This window comes from Rhinoderma darwinii, chromosome 2 (assembly GCF_050947455.1).
Source record: "Rhinoderma darwinii isolate aRhiDar2 chromosome 2, aRhiDar2.hap1, whole genome shotgun sequence".
Taxonomy (NCBI): domain Eukaryota; kingdom Metazoa; phylum Chordata; class Amphibia; order Anura; family Rhinodermatidae; genus Rhinoderma; species Rhinoderma darwinii.
Genome location: NC_134688.1, coordinates 308913195 through 308919194, shown reverse-complemented (window position 1 = coordinate 308919194; position 6000 = coordinate 308913195).

Genomic DNA, 6000 nt, shown 5'->3' with positions numbered 1-6000 from the left:
CTGTGAAACGTCTAAAGGGTTAAAAAACTTTCTAAATGCTGTTTTGAATTCTTTGAGGGGTGTGGTTTTTAAAATGGGTTGACTTTTTGGGGGTTTCTAATATATAAGGCCCTCAAAGCCACTTCAGAACTGAACTGCCCCCTGTAAAAATAGCCTTTTTAAATTTTCTTGAAAATTTGAGAAATTGCTGCTAAAGTTCTAAGCCTTGTAACGTCCTAGAAACATAAAAGGATGTTCAAAAAACGATGCCAAACTAAAGTAGACATATGGGGATGTTAATTAGCAATAATTTAGTGTGTTATAACTGCCTGTCTTACAAGCAGATACATTTAAATTTATAAAAATGCTAATTTTTAAAAAATTTTACAAAATTTGCGTGTTTTTCACAATTAAATACTGAATGTATCGACCACATTTTACCACTATCTTAAAGTCCAATGTGTCACGAGAAAACATTCTCAGAATCGATTGGATAGGTAAAAGTATTACGACGTTATTCCCACATAAAGTGAAACATGTCAGATTTGAAAAATTAGGCTCTGTCAGGAAGGTCAAAAGTGGCTAAAGAGGGTAGGGGTTAAGGAAACCTGTATTGACATTAAATTTATGTTTATTTATCCTGGTACGTAAACATTGAGTTGTTTGACCTACATATTGTAAGTGACAGGAGCATTCTAAAAGGTATATAACATAAGACTACCACAGTTTAGGAATGTCTTAATAGAAAAGGATTCCATTTAAAGTGTACCTATCTTTCCTGTGTGACATGTTGGTGCAACAAAGGCAGCGTGAATGGCCACATTTAAAGGAGCCGTGCTCCTCTGACCCAGGTCGGCTTCTGTAGCCGGGTGTAGTTGCCTGGCCTCCAGGGACGCTTACTGGCGTCGCCTGTGTTACCTAGCAACCAGCGGCGCATTATCGGTCTGGTTCCCTCCACAAGGAAATCCTTTATTCTTGATCAATGTAGTCTCCCCCCCCCATTCTTCATAATAGTGTGAGCAATTGGTTTTAAATTTAGTATAATTTCGATGCAGGTACTGTTGATCTCTTGATCTTTTTTAACTTTTTTACTAATTTAACTTTGTAAGTATTCACTAGGCTCAATATATATTTTAAATGTATTATCTAGTGATATATTTTGTATAATTCCTGAAATTTGTCTGTTATAAGGTAAGTGTTCCATGCTACCTGTTTGTAAATGACGTTACTCCCTTTTCTGTTAGTGATGTCATGGCCACCGTTTGACCTCCGTTTTTCTGGCGGCTTTTTTCTGTTGGCTTCTTTCACATGTACTGAAGTATTTAAGAGGGTGCATAATGTGTGTTTTCTATGGCCTGAGGAAGATGCTAATTCAGCATTGAAACACGTTGCCATTGTTATCATTTGTATTATTAAATATATATATATATATATATATATATATATATATATACATATATATATATATATATATATATATTTTCGTTTACGTGATCACCATTCTTTTACGTCCCTTCATTCACTTGAAGTGTAGCAGCGCCTTCCAAAGATCCAATCTTTTTTCTCCTTGTTCCTACCAGTTTATAACTTAAATTCCTACCGCAAAATCACGTACAGTTACGTGATATGCACTAGTTTGTTAATGCATTCCCAAATGATGGTGATGGTTCTAGCTCAAAAGCTGAGCCAGCGCCATCACCGATGAGTGTCGAATGTATATTTAGAAGGGCACGCAGGCGCAATGTTGTAATATAAAGAAAAAAAAAAAGCTTCTAAGCAGTCTGCCAAAAGCAGAAGTGAAAGCAAACTAGAACAAGCTCATAAGACTTACGAGTCAAATGATATCCTTAGAAATAGCTAAAAGTGTCAAAAAGGAGCTTCTAAGCAGTCTGCCAAGAGCATAAGTGGAAGCAAACAAGAACGAGCTCCTATAAAAAACGAGTCAAAAGATAGCCTTAGGAATAGCCAAAAGCGTCAAAGATGGCGCTTCTAAACAGTCTGCCACGAGCAGAAGTGAAATTAAACAAGATCAAGCTCCTAACACTTACGAGTCAAAAGATAGCCTTAGGAACAGCAAAAGATAGCTTGAGAAACAACCAAAAACGTAAACGAAGGAGCTTCCAAGCAGTCTGCCACGAGCAGAAGTGAAACCAAACAAAACGTGCGCCTATGACTAACGAGTCAAAAGATAGCCTTAGGAACAGCCGAACACTTCAAAGAAGGAGCGTCTTAGCAGTCTGCCAAGAGCAGAAGTGAAAGCAAACAATAACGAGCTACTAAGATTTTCGAGTCAAAAGCTAGCCTTAGGAATAGCTCTAAGCATCAAAGAAGGAGCTTCTAAGCAGTCTGCCTCGAGTAGAAGTGAAAGCAAACAAAAACGAGTGCCTCTGACTAAGGAGTCAAAAGATAGCCTTAGCAAAAGTAAAAAACGTCAAGGAAGGAGCTTCTAAGCAGTCTGCCACGAGCAGAAGTGAAAGCAAACAATAACGAGCGCCTTTGACGAACGAGTCAAAAGATTGCCTTAGGAACAGCCAACAACTTCAAAGAAGAAGCTTCTAAGCAATCTGCCACGAGCAGAAGTAAAAGCAAACAAGAACGAGCGCCTATGAATAACGCATCAAAATATAGCCTTAGGTAAAACCAAAACTGTCAAAAAAGGAGCTTCTAAGCAGTCTGTGACGAGCAGAAGTGAAAGCAAACAAGAAATAGCTCCTAAGACTTACGAGTCAAAGGATAGCCTTAGGAACAGCAAAATCGTCAACGAAGGAGCTTCTAAGCGGTCTGCAAAAGTCAGAAGTGAAAGCAAACAAGAACGAGCTCCTAAGATTTACGAGACAAAAGGTAGTCTTAGGAACAGCCAAAAACGTCAAAGCAGGAGCTTCTAAGCAGTCTGCCAAGAGCAGAAGTGAAAGCAAACAAAAACGACCTCCTAAGACTTACAATTTAAAAGATAGCCTTAGGAACAGACAAAAACTTCAAAGAAGGAGCTTCTAAGCAGTCTGCCAAAGGAAAAAAAGAAAGCAAACAAGAATGAGCTCCTAAGACTTACGAGTCAAAACATGCCCTAAGTAACAGCCAAAAATTTCAAGGAAGGAGCTTCTAAGCAGTGTGCCACAAGCAGAATTGAAAGCAAATAATAACGAGCACCTATGACTAACGCGTCAAAAGATAGCCTTAGAAATAGCCAAAACCGTCAAAGAAGGAGCTTCCATGCAGTCTGCCACGAGCAGAAGTGAAAGCAAACAAGATCAAGCTCCTAACATGTACGAGTCAAAAGATAGCCGTAGGAACAGCAAAAGCATCAATGAAGGAGCATCTAAGCAGTCTGCCATAATCAGAAGTAAAAGCAAAAGAGAACGAGATTCTAAGACTAACTAATCAAAAGATAGTCTTAGGAACAGCCAAAGAAGTCAAAGAAGGAGCTTCTAAGCAGTCTGCCACGACTAGAAGTGAAAGCAAACAAGAACGAGCGCCTCTGACTAAGGAGTTGAAAGATAGCCTTAGCAAAAGTAAAAAAATCTTCAAGGAAGGAGCTTCTAAACAGTCTGCAATGAGCAGAAGTGAAAGCAAACAATAACGAGCGCCTTTGACTAACGAGTCAAAAGATTGCCATAGGAACAGCCAAAAACATCAAGGAAGGAGCTTCTAAGCAGTTTGCCATAAACAGACGTGAAAGCAAACAAGAACGAGCTCCTAAGACTTACGAGTCAAAAGATAGCCTTAGGAACAGCAAAAGCATCAAGGAAGGAGCTTCTAAGCAGTTTGCCATAAACAGACGTGAAAGCAAACAAGAACGAGCTCCTAAGACTTACGAGTCAAAAGGTAATCTTAGGAACAGCCGGAAACGTCAAAGAATCAGATTCTAAGCAGTTTGGCACAAGCAGAATTGAAAGCAAACAATAAAGAGCGCCTATGACTAACGCGTCAAAAGATAGCCTTAGGAATGGCCAAAACTGTCAAAGAAGGAGCAGTTAAGCAGTCTCCCACGAGCAGAAGTGAAAGCAAAGAAGAACGAGCGCCTAAGACTTACGAGTCAAAAGATAGCCTCAGGAACAGCCAAAAACTACAAAGAAAGAGCTTCTAAGCAGTCTGCCATGAGCAGAAAATAAAGCATACAATAACGAGCTTTTAAGACTTACGAGTCAAAAGATAGCCTTAGGAATAGCTGAAAGCATCAAAGAAGGAGTTTCTAAGCAGTCTGCCACGAGCAGAAGTGAAAGCAAACAAGTACGTGCACCTCTGACTAAGTAGTCAATAGATAGCCTTAGGAACAGCCAAAAACGTCAAGCAAGGTGCTTCTAAGCAGTCTGCAACAAGCAGAAGTGAACGTAAACAATAACAAGCGCCTATGAATAACACGTCAAAAGATAACTTTAGGAATAGCTAAAACCGTAAAAGAAGGAGCTTCTAAGCAGTCTGCCACGAGCAGAATTGAAAGCAAACAAGAACGAGCTCCTAAGACTTACGAGTCAAAAGATAGACTTATGAACAGCCAAAAACGTCAAAGTAGGAGCTTCTTAGCAGTCTGCCACAAGCAGAAGTGAAAGCAAACAAGAAACAGCTCCTAAAACTTACTAATCAAAAGATAGGCTTAGGAATAGCAAAAGCATTAACGAAGGACCTTCTAAGCAGTCTGCCACGAACAGAAGTGAAAGCAAACAAAAACGAGCTACTAAGACTTACGATTTGAAAGATAGCCTTAGGAACAGCCAAAAACTTCAAAGAAGGAGCTTCTAAGCAGTCTGCCAAAGCAGAAAAGAAAGCAAACAAGAATGAGCTCCTAAGACTTACGAGTCAAAACATGGCCTAAGGAAAAGCCAAAAATCTCAAGAAATGAGCTTCTAAGCAGATTCTAAGACTAACTAATCAAAAGATAGTCTTAGGAACAGCCAAAGACGTCAAAGAAGGAGCTTCTAAGCAGTCTCCCACGAGCAGAAGTGAAAGCAAAGAAGAACGAGCGCCTATGACTAACAAGTCAAAAGATAGCCCTAGGAATAGCTGAAAGTATCAAAGAAGGACTTTCTAAGCAGTCTGCCACGAGCAGAAGTGAAAGCAAACAAGAACGAGCGCCTCTTACTAAGGAGTCAATAGATTGCCTTAGGAACAGCCAAAAACGTCAAGGATGGAGCTTCTAAGCAGTCTGCCACAAGCAGAAGTGGAAGCAAACTATAATGAGCGCCTATGTATAATGCATCAAAGATAGCCTTAGGAATAGCCAAAACCGTCAAAGAAGGAGCTTCTAAGCAGTCTGTCACAAGCAGAAGTGAAAGAAAACAAGAACAAACTCCTACGACTTACGAGTCAAAAGTTAGCCTTAGAAACAGCAAAAGCGTCAACGAAGGAACTTCAAAGCAGCCTGCCATAATCAGAAGTGAAAGCAAAAGTGAACGAGATTCTAAGACTTACAAGTCAAAAGATAGTCTTAGGAACAGCCAAAGACGTCAAAGAAGGAGCTTCTAAGCGGTCTGCCACAAGCAGAAGTAAAATCAAACAAGAAACAGCTCCTAAAACTTACTAATCAAAAGATAGCCTTAGGAATAGCAAAAGCATTAACGAAGGACCTTCTATGCAGTCTGCCATGATCAGAAGTGAAAGCAAGCAAGAACGAGCTCCTAAGACTTACGAGACAAAAGGTAGTCTTAGGAACAGCCAAAAACGACAAAGAAGGAGCTTCTAAGCAGTCTGCCACGAGCAGAAGTGAAAGCAAACAAAAACGAGCTCCTAAAACTTACAATTTAAAATATAGCCTTAGGAACAGCAAAAGCGACAACGAAGGAGCTTCTAAGCAGTCTGCCATAAACAGACGTGAAAGCAAACAAGAACTAGCTCCTAAGACTTACGCGTCAAAAGATAGCCTTAGGAACAGCCAAAAACTTCAAAGAAGGAGCTGCTAAGCAGTCTGCCACAAGTAGAAGTGAAAGCAAACAAGAAACAGCTCCTAAAACGTACTAATCAAAATATAGCCTTAGGAATAGCAAAAGCATTAACGAAGGACCTTCTACGTAGTCTGCCATGATCAGA